Consider the following 16682-nt stretch of genomic DNA (forward strand, 5'->3'; position numbering starts at 1 on the left):
AATGCAAGCACTCAGAGAGGGACCAAAATGGGCATATTATGGGGAAAAATAAAAATATTTAGCACTTTTGGAGGGAATGCCACTGAATCCTGGGAGCAGGGAGAAGGAGCAGTGGGGTGAGGGGGAAGCTGCCCCTGGAGTGGCATCAGCCACAGCTCTGAGTAGAATCTGTGAATAATCAACTACACTGAGAGAGGAAAAGAGGCACAGATCTGGAGGATCCTCTGTGGATCTGGAGGATCTAAAAATAGCACTGATTTCTCATGTTGGAACTAAAGGAAACCAGGAACAAAACTGGTGCATTGAAACATTTAATTTTCAATTGTTTCTTATGTAGCTTGGGTTGTGGTTGGGGTTTTCTTTTGTTTCTGTTTTAGTGACCTCTGTTTATAAATTAAATATTTGAAATGCAATGGATTTTTGAAATTTAGAAAATGCCAGAATAAAATTTTTCAGCTGTGTCAGCTGCACACATCTTTGATACTACCAGCATTTTGGCTGCTCCCAGTCGCTGATTCTGGGTGTGCTTGCCAAGTGTGCCACAGCAGGGAAAATCACTGCTGAGAAACGCTCTCAGGGGCAGGAACAGTGCCTCGTCAGGGCTGCCCTAGAACAGAGACCAGACAGAGCTAAAGAATAAAGCAGGGATTTATTCAAAGGATCTCCTCCATGGATCCACCCTGGGCAGCACCAGAGCCCAGCCAGGGCTGCAGCCAAGAGGAACCAAAATGGTCCCAAAATGCACGAGCGCTCCCGGGGGCTCTCACTGGGATCAGCTCTGCTCCATTTGCACCTTGCAGTTCATTGTCCCATTCCAGCTTTAGCCCATGCACTCCCATCCTGCTTGTTTTTCTCTCTCCAGCCCACGCTGTTTGTGCTCCTGGGCCTGAGATTTGGATCATTTGTCCTTGGTGCCCAGCTGGAGCAGAAATTGTTTTGTCTCCCTGCTCTGTGCAGAGAGCTCAGCATCCCCTGATATGAAGCCCAGAACCACACACTAAAGCAGCACAGAATCTGAAAATATAAAAGCTAAAACCTGAGGCATTGGGATGAGAATAAATAGTTTAGAGGCAGGGGAAAAATCCTAAAGAGAGGAATCTGGAGAAGCCAAAGTGATCCAAGGAAATGACAAGATAAATGTCCTCACGTCTTTGACGTGGGCTCAGGGAGGTGCACGAGCACTTTGGAGTTTTCTAAGGGGCTGCAGCTGGTGGGGAAGAAATGAAACTGAGCAAAACTGTTTTTTTTTTCCATCAGAAGGAACGTCTGAGAATGGAAATGTATTCTAGCATGGTTTAATCTGCCCCAGGGGTGCAGGGGAAGGCTCCGTGGCTGCACGCGTGTGCACGCACGCAAGGCTGGGCCACAGGCACTCACAGAAAGAGCACTGGGAGCAATCCTGGCCTCAGGGGGGGCTGAAGTGACTTTAGAAAGGATTTATTTTACATTTCTGGAGTTTACATCCAGGATTTTATTGTTCTTCCATTCTTTCAGTTTATACCATTTCCCCAGAACCAGATCTTGTGCTTTGAAGGTGGATAACCTGTCTGACCTTTCTATTTTTCTTTTTCTGATGGCTTAGCTAAACCCTCAGCTTTAGGTAGGTGGAATAAATGGATTTTGTTTCAGTGTGATTTTGATAACTACCTCTCTGCTGAGGTCAGCTTGGGAAAGAACAGCCTGTGTTGGGCACGATAAATGGGATATTAAACTTTTCAACAAGCAGAAATAACTTCTAGTCTTTCAACAGAAGTGCAAAGAGAAGGGAATTCCTGCCCAATATTCCTCTTTATAGGTCTCAAGCTTAAAACATTTGGACCAGGGTTCTGTAAGAGGCAGACTCAAGATGTACTTGCACCATTTAAATCAGTTTGCCACAAGCAGCTGTTCTGTTTCCAGAATCCTGAGGAATGCCTCAGGACTGGTGAATTCCCACATTTCTCAGGAGAGCCTGTGGTACCCATGAATCCGCCTTTCCAGAGGGCCCATGGCTCTCAGGAAGGATCTGTCCTAGCCTATATTGATAATTCCTTTCTGCAGCTCTGTTTCTGCAGTGCAGTTTAGTCCCTGGGTATACATTTACTGGTTTTAATTTTTTAATGCGCTGTTTATTCACTATTCTTCCACTTGCCGCTTTTTCCAGCCTAATCTCTGGAAATCTGGGCCTTGGCACTGCCTTCCCAGAGCAGCAAACTTCCCAGCTTCTAAACAGAGGCAGCACTCAGGTGCTGGGGGTGCTATAAATGGATTCAATGTTCTGAAATATACATGATGTAGCAGATTTCAGGGCTGAAGTTTCCATTTCAAATCTAATGCCATTTCTGAAATTCATATTTAAGCTCATCCATAAGCCTTTCCACTAAATTGAATTTATTATATGCTCATTTCCAGGAAACATTTAAAATTGACTTCTGGGGTTTTTTATTATAATAATATAACAGTCTGTTAAATTTATGACATACTTTAATTGGATTGAATGATTTCGATCAAAAAATACATTTATTCAGAGCAAAAAACTTCTTAAAGTTTTATCACCTCTGGAACTTTTACAAAGGGAGGTGTCTGTGGGACAGGACAGTGGAGAGAAAGAGGACAGGGGAAACAGAGGTGTGTCCTCCCCACACACTTGTGCTTTGTGAAATATTCAGGAGGTTGGTTCACCCTTTTCCTCTTTTTTACTCTGCATTCTAATGCATGGTGGAAAAAAATCCAAGCCTTAAAAGCTGTTATAAAATAACCCCATCATTTTCCAGCCAGCACTTGCACAGATCATGAATATTTAATATTTCAGGATATTAAATATATTACGACTAACGCAAAGTTTAACTCCAGAGGAAGTGCTTATTACCCTGTTAACAGGGTGTTCCAAACTTTTCCATTACTGCTCTTGAAATTCATCACTTTCTCACAAAGCATTTCCATTTTCCATTCCAACAGATGGGAAATAGCAGAATAAATCCAGGTGATTCTGGCAGCGTTCAGGTGAAATAGATTTGTGCCCTTTCAGAGGTCCTTGTCCTTAATTATTCAAGCTTTTCTTGCCTTGAATTATCCAATCTTAGGTCTGAAGGTATTTGTGTGCCAGCTTTCACATTTTAAATGTTGCAAATGTGCAAAATACAGGATCCTTCAATGAGAAACTCAAAATCAGGAGGAGAAAAATATTCTCAAATTACCATAATTTGATGTGTATTTTGAAACTTGCTTGATAATATCTGATCTCCATGTCATGGAGAAGAGTTTTCAGTAGCTGAGATCAAATGCTTCTAAAGATGAGGTAAGAATTCTGTAGAAGACTGAAGAATTAACATTTAAATTATCATTCCAGTCTCTGATCATTGGGGTAGGTTCAGTACCTGATTTTTCCAAAATACTTTTGATTTCTGGTTATGGCAATTCTGAGTTTTTCTATATTGTACACAGAACTGCTGAGTCTCCCTATTTTTTTTGATCTTCCTATTTGATTAATGAAATCTTCAGGTAGAAGGGAACCTGTTCTTTTATGGATCTTGATTATCCATTTATTAATTAAACTAAATGCCCTTGTGCTTTAAACTTTGAAAGAGCAACACCAGTAGCTGCCAATGTATTTTTCCTAAATTACTTGCTGAAGGCAGTAACCCTAATATTTTCCTTTTTATTTTCATGAGTTTTTGCAAAGAAAACCTTCCACTGACCTCAGTTGTGTCTCTCTGCAACTTCTGCTCAATTCCTTTTGAAGGGAGGAGTCTGATGGACTCACAGCTATAGAAAAGCATTTTAAGTCTTCTTTCCTGCTCTTTGTTAATTTTTGGGTGCATCAGCACATCCCTGTCCTGTGCTGATATCCCTGGTCTGAAACCCTGGCAGGAACTTGGAGTTATAAAATTGCAAAGGTTGGGAGGGACCTTGGAATGTCTCTGGTGAAGCTTCATGGTCAAAGAAGGTTCAGCACTGAACTTGGAGCTGCTGTCTTGGTGTCCTCCAAGGAGAGGGATTGCTCATGTCTTGGGAAAACCTCTTCCAGTGCTTAATTTCCCTCTGTTCATCAATTATTTCCTACATGTTGGTTCATTACAATATTTAATTTTGTTTAAAAATTATTTCTGTTTTATTACCTTGTTACATTTCTGGTACCCAGCCCAAATCAAAGCCCATTTTTTGTATCATCTGTGTCACTACAGAGCATGGGTTTGAGTGTCTCCAATTACTGATTTGAAAAGACTTCTGTATTAATAATCTAAATTAATAGACTCAAGTTAAAAAATAATCTAGCTTTCCTGCCTGGACCTCTTGAGGGGGAACGAGAGGTAATCAGCACTGAGGTGCTTCAGAATTTTGTGCTGTAGATGAGGAGAAGTTGAATCAAAAGTATTAAAACCCCCCCACAGTCTTTGTATAATTTTTAATTTATTGATATCAGAACATTTTACCCCACCCACAGCACATTAATTAAACTGTAGATGAGGTTTTTTCATGCTATGACTCAACACCAAACCAACATTTTCTGGTGTGAAGTGTTCAAAGAATATTCTCCCTCCAGGATTTTACTGAGTATTAGAATATCACACTGATTGTATGAACACTGAGACCAATTCTCATATATTTTGTGTCTTTTTGAGCGGGTTCTTGTTAACATCATGCAAATATCCTTTTGCCAGAGCTAAACTCAAATAGTTCTTTTTTACTTCTGCACTAGTTACTGGTTAATAAGTGATGAGAAATCCTTCTCATTGTGCAGAACCAGCTGCAAGAGAGAAAAATCTCACAAGAATCCATTCTTTAACATTTCCTGGAACTACTCTACATGCCATAATCACTGAATATTATTCTGTCTGATTCTGACTTCTGAATATTTTGATCCTTTCCTTCTCTTTGTGCTCAGTTCCCTGAATTTCCACTTCCTGCTGATGTTAGGTGGTGTTGAATTTAAGCTGTGATATATTTTAGCGTGAATTTAAGCTGCTTCTCAATGTGATATATTTTAGAGCTGCCCCAGGAGCAGAGGCTGGTAAATACAGAGGGTGATGGTGGGAGCTGGGAGCAGGGATGTTGTAGACCCAGAGCTAAGAGGCTGTGGATATTGCTCTCAAATAAATCTACTTGGCTTTTCAGGTCATAATCAAATTTGCAAATGTCTTGCACGCTCTCATCAAGCCTTTGGTGATGCTGGGGCTCTGTCAGTCACTTTTTACCCCTTCCCACCCTGCAGTGCTCTGTTACCCACAGCCCAGGGAGCTCTGCTGGGAGGTTTTGCTGTGCTACATGAGCCAAAGCTCTGATGTGGCTCCTCTCTCTACAGAAACATGAGCTAAGATGCTTGATTAAATAGTGCTGTGAGTCAAAAAAATGAGATTCATGATTGCACAGGATCTCCTCTGTGCCTTCTCTCCTGATCTATCACTGGATATCCACTGCATCTCTAGATCCACTGTTCAGTTTGCAGCTCATTGCAAACCCTGAGAAATGACCTGGCAGGATTTCTGGGTGGTGTAGCTGTTGAATATAAACATAAAAGGATGAGGGGCTCTGATATTGTCCTGGTCACTTTCATTATTCATTGAAGTGTTTCACTTTCTACACAACCCCACTGGAAAAGTTACAAACCAGTTTGTAACCAGAAAAAAGTTACTACCAGAGCAGAGCAGAGAATTTTTTTTTCTCAAAGGAACAACTCTGCTGCTGTAGGTACCACAAGAAGCAGGATTTAGGGTTGAATATGTGCGAATGAGGGCATCATTTCTTGTTTTACTCTTTTGCTTGTGATTTTTTTCTCTTTTTCCAGCCATTGTGCCTATTGCCTTCACCTGTAATGTTCTCTAAAAGTTCCATTTAGGAAAATTAGCTAGATTCCATTCAGACCCCCAGATATTTCCTGCTTTGAGCATTTAATTTAACCTTTACATACAAAACTTAGACCAGAGTCCTGCAGAGGCTGCTGAGTGCATTTAAAGCTCTGATCAGTCTGAGGGGTTTAAGATGAACTCCCTGAGGGATCTGGGGATGTCCAGCCTGGAGAAAAGGAGGCTCAAGGAGGACCTTATTTCTCTCTAAATGATCTGACAGCCAGGTGGGGTCGGGCTCTGCTCCCAAGGAACAAGGGACAGGATGAGAGAATCACAGAATCACAGAACAATGAGGTTGGAAGAGACCTCTAAGATCATCCAGTCCAGCCTGTGCCCGTACACCTCAACCAGACTGTAGCACCAAGTGCCATGTCCAGTGTTTTTTAAACACATCCAGAGATGGTGACTCCACCACCTCTCTGGGAAGACAATTCCAGTTCTTTATTATTCTTTCAGTGAAATTTTTTTTCCTAATATCCAACCTGTACCTTCCCTGCCGTAGCCTGAGGCTGTGTCCTCTTGTTCTGTCAGTGCTGCCCGGTGGAAGAGACCGACCCCACCTGTCTGCATCTCCCTTCAGGGAGCTGTGGAGAGCAACGAGGTCACCTCTGAGCCTCCTTTTCTCCAGGCTGAACACCCCCAGCTCCCTCAGCTGCTCCTCACAGGGTTTGTGTTCCCAGCCCCTCTCCAGCCTCGCTGTCTCCTCTGGAGGTGCTCGAGTGTGTCAATGTCCTTCCCAAACTGAGGGCCAGAGCTGGGCACAGCACTCCAGGTGTGCCCTCACCAGTGCCCAGTACAGGGGCAGAATGAGCTCCCTGCTCCTGCTGGCCTCACCATTCCTGATCCAGGCCAGGAGCCATTGGCTTTCTTGGCCAGCAGGGCACACTGCTGGCTCATGTTCAGCTGGCTGTCAACCAGTGCCCCCAGGTCCCTTTGTGCCTGGGCACTGCCCAGCCACACCGTCCCCAGCCTGTAACACTGCAGGGGTTATTGTGAGAGAGGAGATGGCCTCGGGTTGCAGCAGGTTTAGGTTGGATATTGGGAAAAATTTCCCCACTGGAAAGGTGACCAGGCACAGGAAGAGGCTCCCAGAGCAGTGGTTTAATCACCACCCCTGGAAGCGTTCAAAGGACACGTGGATGTGGCACTTGGGGACAGTGGTGGCTTTGGCAGAGCTGGGTCAAGGGTTGGTCTTTTTCAGCCCTAATCGTTCTGTGATTCCCAGAAATTCATTTCCTAACTGCACAGCTGCTGTCTTTGCAAGGCTGCACTGTTCCTCACTTGTTAATTAGTGCTGTGGATCACTTTGATTCCCTGAGCTGAAGGCACTGAAGGGCCAGTTAAGGGCCAGGAAATTTTTGGAAGTCTGTATTAATTATATCTGTCAAAAACCAGAGATGAAAGAGAACAGGTACAGCCTGTTTGCTGGGACATCTTGACATAGAATCCTCTTAACAATAACAGAAACATGTCCTGAAAATGGGTTTTGACATTATTGTTAATCTGTCAATGTGATGGGCAGGAAACAGTCACTGAAAACCGGACCACTTGTAAGGAATAATTGAGGTGGCCAAGGAAATGTACTAAGGTATCCTTAATTCACACTCACATTTTAACAAGGTGTAACTAAAGGTTGAGAGCCCTGTTTTGTTGTTTTTTTTTTTCATTTTATGATGCTTTTGAGGACCACCTGTCCCAGGCTGCAGTTCTGAATAATTCAATATAAAATAGACACCTGACCTGTTGGGGGTTTATTCCAACAAATTAAGCTCTACACAATGCACTACTAAATCAAATATATAAAATAAAGCTGCAACTGTAGTTAACTTTTGGTTATAATTTATTTTTCATTTTGCTGTTGAGGAAAATGCCTTGAATTTTTGTGAGCAATTTAAAATGCCAAGTGGGAGCTCCCAGGCCCTGCTGGCTGAGCGAGTGTGGTGTCACCTCTCACTGTTGAACTCCAAATATTCCCCCTTAGCTCTGTTTTTATAGATCTGCTCCCTCCTCCACCTGGAGAGGAGCAGGGGATGGCTCATGGATGTACATCCCCAGAAAACTTCATTATCCAGACATAAGAAGTTCCTTTTGTACCCCCCCACACACTCCCAGCTCATATTTCTTTATATTTTGTGAATGATTTCTGTCACTCTCAGAACTTTGAAGGTTTTTTGTCCTGGTTCTGAGGTGAATTTCAGCTCTCTTGGTTTGAACTGGGCTTTGGTGGCTTTAAAATAATCTACCACACCATGAATTATGTACTCCCCAATTATGCTCAACCTTACTGTTATTAGTAATATCTTGATAATAAGAAAATATAAAATGTAATGAGGAGAACCAAATAACTCAGCCCTATACCTGTTCTTTTCAAATGTGATCTTTTTTTTCTGCCTAAAACAAAGAATTTCAAATACAAAGCAGTAAGCTTCAATGGTTTCTCCAAAGAACAACATCTTTTTTTAAGCTTTAAAGCTGGTTGGATTAAATTGCTTACCTCTCTGTAAGGCTTGGAGCCTATCTATTCTACCCAAAGATTTGCAGCAAGTCTGTAACAGCAGCCAGAAAAAGTCACAGAATTTCTGTAGCTGTCTCCAGCCCCTGAGTCACAAAGCAGAAAAAAACCCCAAGAAGGGGAGCTAATATGTCTTTTGCTACTTCTGGGATATAAGCTGAGGAAGAAAGTCAAGTGAGATTTGGATTTCTCATTCTGCATGCACAGGCACTAGATTTGCCCTTATGGATCTGGGCTAACAATTCTGTGATGGAAAACAATAAAAAATATAAAATAAAAAAAAAATAGGCCTGAACAGTGCTAATATTTCTGACTGGGGGTAATTCTGTGTTAATTGAGGACCTCTCTCATAGCAGAGCCTCTCTTGAGGCCTTGTCATTTCCAGTTGTGCAGAAATCCCTGGCATGTGACCCTAAAATAAGAGAATATATTCATCTGCTGGGAAATACAAGCAGAAAGAGAGCTCAGTGTGTCAAGATTAATGCATGAGAGAAGTGGGAAAATTCCTGGGATTAGGTTATTTCTTTTCCTTGAGGAGCAAGACACTGCTGGGTATCCAGTGTGCTTGAAGAGCCCAAACTCAGAGATGGTTTTTTCTATATTTTACCCATCGTTTTCCCTCCCCTCAGGAGTTAAGCCTTCCTTGCCAGCAGTTAAAACTCAGTCACTAGTCCCAAAGAAAATTTATTTCTCAATAGCAAGCCGTCTAAAGGCCTTAATGGATTCAATGAGGCAGAAAGAAGGAGCAAAAGGACAGAAACAAAAAAAAATAAGAGAAAGATGTGTGGAAGGAGGAAAAAAAAAGAAAAAAAGAAATAACTAGGGCCCATTGTAGGAGCCCAGGAAAAGGAACTGGGCAGCAAGGATTGTATCTCCTGAAGTGTCTTTTGTTTTAGGCTGAAGTAACAGCAAAGAATGGCCCTTCATGGTGAGGCTTTAACAGTGGCCAAGGCTGATGTCTGTATTCAAAGGGGGAAAGTAGAACATTCATGAGATGCATGCAGAGTTCCTGCTCTCCGCCTCCTCTCTGTGAGCTTTCGAAACTATTTTTTTTTTTTTTCCACTCTCCTGTGCTCTGAGCATTTAAGGACACCTCGGGTTTGTTAAAAAAATTAGATTTTTGTGCTTCTCAGTGGTTTTCCCGACCTTCTGTTTGACAACTGGGGAAGGTTTCATACAGGAAACTTCAATCAAAATCGTGCCTTCATGATTTCAGTCCTTCCCAGCTGCACCTTAGTGGGGAAATCCACTTTTATATGAATATTTCGGGTGGATCTAAGCCCTGGAGTACAGCTGAAGAGAGTAAAAAGTGTTTCAGGGCACTGAGGGACAGCTCAGGGCACATGCAGGTGGGAAAGGTTATGGGCAGAGAAATCACCTGTCTGTGAATGTAAAGTATGAGAAAGCAGAAGAGGCAGGGAGGAGCAGAGGGAGGAGGGCCAGCTGGGATATTTGCTGTGGCAATGCAGGGAAAATTGCTGCAGAAGTAAAGGGAAAGCCCCAGGGCACAGATGAACACAGCAATCCTTGGGGGCAAAATGCACTGATTGGCTAAAGGTAACAAATTCAGGTTCTTTTTGCCATTGAGGCTACCAGGAACTTTTAGCTCATTACCAAAATGACACTGACCCAACAAAGATGCTTCAGAAATGTGACACTTGCAGTCATTTATTCAGAGTATGATCTCTTTGTGGTTCAGAACCTGCCCTTCCTTACCCATCCTCTTCCTCCCTTCCTTGTAATCAATGAACGATTCCCTGCAGCAGAGCACCCAACAGGAGCCAAAATATAACATTTCCAGTTTATTACCATTGTTGATGCTTGTGCCAGGGTTAAAATATTATTCCTTCAGGTTCAGGGCACTTCTGCTGGCTGGGATTTACAACTGAGGGGTTTCCAAAGCTGCATTTCCCAAAACTGTGTGGTTGCCATGTCCTGGTCTCTATGTGAGCACAGAATTTCTGCACAGAAATTGCAATGAGTATTGCTTTTCTTGAGTCTTGCTCTGTGTATTTGGAATATTATTTGCACCTTTTCTTCTGCAGGAGTGCACAGGGTCCCTCAGATGGGATACACAAACATTTATAGCTCTGACTTCCCTAAGGCTGCTCCAATTTAATCTTTCTTCCCATGAAACAGAATAGCTACAGTTCCCTATTTTCACACAGGTCGTTTGTCCTCAGCTCCTGCTAATCTGTCCAGCTTTAAGACTGGCTCCTTAACTGCAATTTTAGCTATCCATCCCCACGACCCTGTATGCCAAGGCTATATTAAACCAAATTCCTGCCAGTGGGAAGGCAGCCTCTGCTTTCTGCAGCCAGCAAAGTCCACATTTCTGGCTTTATCTCCAGTGTGAAGATGTCTTTGTAGTACAAGTTTTGTTTACAAGGCTGTTCTTGTGAGATTTACAAACTCGAGTCCTGTATCCCACCCCAGTGTTAGCTCCCGTGGCTCAGATCCAAACTCACTCCCAAGGATGGCAAAGCTTTAATGAAATGAAATAAATTGCCTCACGAGCAACAAAGGCAGCTGCTGGTGCTGGGCTGGTAACTAAAACACATCCGCAGGAGGGAGCTGGCTGCTGTGCACCTGCTAGTCACTCCTGCTGCTGGAGAAAACCTGTGTGCTCCAAAAAAGAAAGGAAGAAACTCAAAACATCCTCTGTACCTGCGTTGTGTCGTGGAAAGGAGACACTTTAGACAATTACTAGATAGCTGTGTTGTAGAAAGTGTAAGGCACTGCTCTTAATTAAGTGTAGTAAAAAATTCTGGGTTCTTTCCTCTGGGTGTAAAATGTGTTTGGGAGAATTGCAGTGGTCGAGGTCTGTGAGGATTTTTGTGCTTTGGTTTGTGTGTCCCTTGTCCCTGGAGTGCCTTGCTGAGGTTGGAATCTCAGTGCTCCAAGTGTGGGATGAGCACAGGGAGAGGTCTCTGCTCCCCAGGGAGAGCCCCTTTACATCCCCAGAGCAGCCACTCGGGGATCTCTGCCGAGCTGAGGGCTTGAAGGGAGAGCTGAGAGATCAAAGCATTTCCCTAAGAGAGAAGAATAAATCTGTGGCAGTCACGTACTCCTCAGCCACCCTGTCTTCCAGCCTAGGGGTTTTATTGTGTGATCCCTCTCATTTTTTCTATGCATCACGTCAGCTTTTCTTCTCAAACCCACAAATTAGTTGCAGCAGTGTCAGATTGGTGTCCTACAAGCCAGCCTTGAGGTGATTTAGCAGCTACATTTAGAGGCTGCTTCGAGGGCAATAAACCCTCAGTCAAGGTGTGACTAACTGCATTAGCGGAGGTGGAGGAGCCACAGGGAAGGGAAATGTGGAGAATCAGGGTCAGGATGATAAGGATGCTTGTTAGGCTGAGTGGTGAGGCTATTTATTATGCTTTTGTTATTATACTTAATGCACAAGTGGTGTTGCAAATGCTTCACGGTGCATCCATCTCAGCTGTCACCATGGAGATAAGAGCTCGTGCTGCTCAGTGCCTGGCAGGGATGGGGCTGTCATGCTGGGGGCACACAAACACACCTTCTCCCACAGAAATGTGAGCTCTCTGTTCTCCTACAAAACTCCTCAACTTCCCAATAGAATCACAGAATGGATTTGCTTGGAAGGGAAAAGACGATTCATGGGATCAGGGAATATCCTGAGCTAAGAGAGACCCACAAGAATCACCCAGTCCCACTCCTGGCCCTGCCTAGCCACCCCAACAATGCCACCCTGGGCATCCCTGGGAGCTCTGGCAGCCTCGGGGCTGTGCCCATTCCCTGGGCAGCCTGGGCAGTGCCAGCACCCTCTGGGGTAGAACCTTTCCCTGGCCCAGGAGCCTTTCCCTGGCTCCTGTCCCTGTCCCAGAGAGCAGAAATCAGAGCTGCCTCTCCCTGCCCCTCCTGGTGAGGTCTGACCCTGCTCCTTCAGCTTCATGAATACAAAAATCATCAAAAGACAAAAAGGTGTGGCTGTGCTGTAGGGTATCTTTGCCTGCCAGTTTACAAATAGATTTTTTTTTTCCCCAGCATTCACTGCACAAGATTAAATAGTGCTGTGGTGCCCAGAAAACTGCAGAAGTGACTGCTAGATTTAGAGATGGCCACTACCAAACCTGCTGGAGTGCTTGGAGGATTGATGGGATAATTTTCAAAGAAAGTCTTACATATGATTAGTCTTGGTGCAAAATTCTAGGAAAAAAAATCTTATTACCATTGAATTAATGTTCCGTATTTTTAATATTTGCAATGTTATGCATTTATTTGGGGACAGCAGAGTCTGGCTGACACACTGATCTTTTCCAGCTGGCACCTTTTACCTTTTGAGGCCACTTTTTTTACCTTTTTCTGGCTGGAAAACCTCCCCTGTAATCCTTTGGTCATTGCACTGCTTCCACTTCCCAGACTTCAGCATCTTTTTTTTCACCTCAGTGCTGATTTTCATTTGGTAGTGTGTTTTTGGTTTTTTTTTTGTTTGTTTGAGGGTTTTTTGAATGACAAGTGAGGAAAATCAAGCAGGAATCTAAGCTGGAGATGATAAGGAATGCTCTGGTAAATCCCATTTTTACTGGAAAATGTTGATTCACTGAAACAAATGATTTAAGGGAATCTAATAATTCCATGAGGACAACACTTCTCCAGGAAAGCCAGTTTCATGTTCTCCAGGAAGAGTCAGAGGGCAAACAAACCCTGAATCAGGAGAAGGAGTTGGCCAAAAATTTTGAGTCCCTTCCAATGCACACTTAAGATCTTACACATTTTGGAGTGACAGGAAAAATCACCTCCTGCCCTGTCCTGACCTTTGCATCTCTATCTGCTTGAAGGTTAAACATTTTTAGGATGGGTCAGGACCTGAGGAGTGAGAACTGGAAGGTCTGTCCAGGATAAGTAAAAATTCCAATTCATGTAGTGCCTTACTGAACCCTTATTTCTGCCTGTGTAAAATCAATTGCACAACTGAGAATTCAGCTGCTGCTGTGGGTTAATTCTGAATTATTTGCACAGAAATGGGGCTGCTATGGGGAATAGCCATCCCATATTACACATTTTTAAAAGCAAAATGCAAACTTCTGGGTATATGTGTAACTCATGGTATCTGGTTTGTCTGTGAGGGTAAACTGGGTGGCATTGAGAGCTCTGAAAATCATGGAAGGTTCTGGGAAGGAACAACTTTGTTTTATAAAAGCTTGTACATTTTAAACACCTTTACAAAATGGAAAAAAAAACCCAACCCTTGGTTGATTAATTAGTCCTAATTTATATTTAAAATTCTTCCTGATTGATTCTTAAAGTTGACTTTTACTTGATTAAATAGAAGTCTTTAATTCTGAGATATTTGTGGCTCTGCAAATTCCCTCCTTGATGGGAGCTCTACATAAACACTTTGCTTGCAGTGATGAGCTCAGCCAAGATGCTGAAATTTGCTTCCTCCCCATCAGTCTTCCTCTCCCTGCCCACAACCAGGGGGCAGCTCTTCCTCTTTGTACTCTTGAATATTAAACAAAACAAATCAAATTATAGGATGCTGTAATTTCACTGGTTTATCATTATCATTAATAGTGGAGATAAAATAATGAACTTCAGTCAACTTCAGCGCTAAAATAATAAACTTCAATCAATCTTCTTTTCTGGGTAAAATCCCCACAAAACCCAAAACAACCACTGCTTTGAAAGAAAAACCTGCAACAAAGACAGTCCAGGTGCCAGGGACAATAACACCAGGAATTTAGCACTGGAAATCTGCTTTTGTATTTCCACTGGGAGAGCTGTGTGTACTTGCCAAATTGTAGAGCAGGTTTTGCTGAAGGTTTTCTGCAGCTCTCAGCATTTGAGAATTCCAGCACATACCTTCCCCACAACCAGAGGGCAGCTCTTCCTCTTTGTGCCCTTGAATGTTAAACAGAAAATCAAATTACAGTTACAGGATGCTGTTATTTCACTGGTTTATCAGCACCATTAATGGTGGAGATAAAACAACAAACTTAATCAAGAATTTTTTTCTGGGTAAAGACCCCTCTAACCCTAAAACAACCACTGCTTTGAAAGAAAAACCTGCAACAAAGACATTCCAGGTGCCAGGGACAATAACACCAGGATTTTAGCATTGGAAATCTGCCTTTGTATTTCCACTGGGAGAGCTGTGTGTGCTTGCCAAATCGTAGAGCTGGTTTTGCTGAAGGTTTTCTGCCTTTGAGAAATTCCAGCACAGCCCTTCCCCTGCTTCCCAGAGTTGTTTTGGGCACGCAGTGTTTACAACTGTTGGCATTTTTGTAGGAGCAGTGTGGTAGCAGCACGTTCACAACGTGAGGAACACACTCTCCAACAAATGGAGAGCACATTTTTGGCTCTGTTGCTGTTGAGGGTTGTTGCAGCCTTCAATTTTTCATCACCATAACTCCTCTAAGAACAGTTGGCGAGTGGAGGATTAATGTTGAGTGTGGAAAATATAATTTTGGAGACTGAGGAAGCATTGGGAGGAGGCACTGAGCTCCTGAGTTGTATTTACTATAGATACTGATCTAGGAAATAGATAAATGCTTTTCTTTCTGGTATTTAATGACAGCAAAAAATGTAATAGCATGAATGAGACATTTCCAACAGTCGCTCAGTTTCTAGTTCAGGTTGATCCTTTCTTCGTGTGGATTCATTTGTGAGCATCTAAAAACACTTCAGAGCAGTCACCACAATCTGAACTGATTTGTACAATGTGTAAATTTTACTGTGAATTTGGTACTATGAACTTGACCAAGGCCTATTCAGGCTGGAATTAATCCTTGAAATAAAAGGAACTACGATTTAAAGTCATTTTTTCAGGACCCAGCCCATTATTTATGATCACTCCCCCTGTTTTTCAAGCTGTTGGCACATTATTTGTCACTGATTAGGTCATTATTAAGCTGTGCATGTATCAAGAATTAATCTGGTTATCTGCATTTGCCATGATGTATTTATTTATTCTTAATAATTTATTAAGAATAAACTTATTTTCCATTATTATTTATTTTAAATTTAATTTATTATAGTGTTTAAATGCAGGTGCTCACACAAATGATTCCAATAATGGGATAAAATTCACTGTTTCTACACTCTCTATGGGTACTTTTGTGTGTTCTGGTCTCCATGGGTGGGATTTTTGACTGCATATTCTGTTCTTGGTAGTCTTACAAATGAATATTTTGGGGCAGGATCTGGTAATAAGAGAATTTTTACTCAAATACAAGGAAATCTATCTTTACATTAGCTCTAGACAATACACTGATTTTTTTTCATTAAGTAGGAGGTCTGTAGACCTCATCAAAAGAACTACCAAGCCTGAAGAGCAATTTTAGCAGAAAGAAGACAGATCTTGATTTTAATGCTCTGAGCAAGCTGGAAGCAAACCCAGCTGTTGGAACGAGCTGGGAAATTACACATATTTAGAAAACTTGCTGCTGCTTAAGGAATGTTTATGGAGAGAAGTAGCTCATCATGGAAGTGAATTGTTCACTCGATTCAGCTGGGAAAATGAGCTGCTGCTGTGCATGGATATTGTCTGCCCTTGGTGCTTTCTCATTGTTTTCCACTTTTAGCTGCATGCCTGGGTTTCTAATAGAGCACTTTGGATTCAGCCTTCCACCAGAACTTCTCTTGCTTTTGGAACTTTGGACTACAGGCAGGCAGTTTTGTGAACACAGAATATTTGAAATGGAATTTGGGAAGTGCTGAAAAGTGTATCAAGTCAGACTGAATGTAAAGAATAATTTGTGCTGCAAAATATATGGAAAATAGGGGTTTTTTTGTTCACCCATTTTTAACGTGGGATTAAGGCTTCTCAATAACAACTTTGGCTTGTTAAAGAATTTTTCATTCAAGAGAGAGGTCCCTTCTGCCCATTCAGTTAAAAGAATGCCAAACCAAAATTAAGCAGAACATTCTGATTTTGATTTTTTTTTCTTTTTTTTTAAATTGACTCAATGAATTTTGGAGTGAATTTTTCATTGGCTTGTGAAGGAAACCATTTCAGCAGGGCTCAGATTTTCATTTATTTATTTATTGCCTTCACCACTGTGTGGAAAAAAACTGGGACTTGCACAGCTCTGCCAGGTAGGGATTTTTCTGTGTCCCAGGCAATGACCTCAGTGTGATGTGGTGCTGGAATTATTCCTTTCTGCAGTTATTATTTCATGTGGAAACTTTTGCTTCCTGTGATCACTCAGGTGCTCCCATCCTTTCACCCACTGTCCTCTCCTAGCCCCTCTTTTGTGGCTCATCTCACTGAATTTTCATTCCCAATGAATATTTCCTTTTGGATTCTTATTTCTCAGACCTCAAATCTCATGAAATTTTCTTAGCTGTTGGGGTTTGAATTTATTCCTGCACTC

At 42.3% G+C, this 16682-nt stretch overlaps 1 protein-coding gene across 1 annotated transcript in view; it reads left to right on the forward strand.

Moving 5' to 3' along the window:
* SLC6A11 (solute carrier family 6 member 11) overlaps nt 1-16682 on the forward strand; it is an 87881-nt gene that overhangs the window by 23161 nt on the left and 48038 nt on the right. The gene's annotated exons all lie outside the window — the stretch shown is intronic.

This window comes from Vidua macroura, chromosome 13 (genome assembly GCF_024509145.1).
Source record: "Vidua macroura isolate BioBank_ID:100142 chromosome 13, ASM2450914v1, whole genome shotgun sequence".
Lineage (NCBI taxonomy): Eukaryota > Metazoa > Chordata > Aves > Passeriformes > Viduidae > Vidua > Vidua macroura.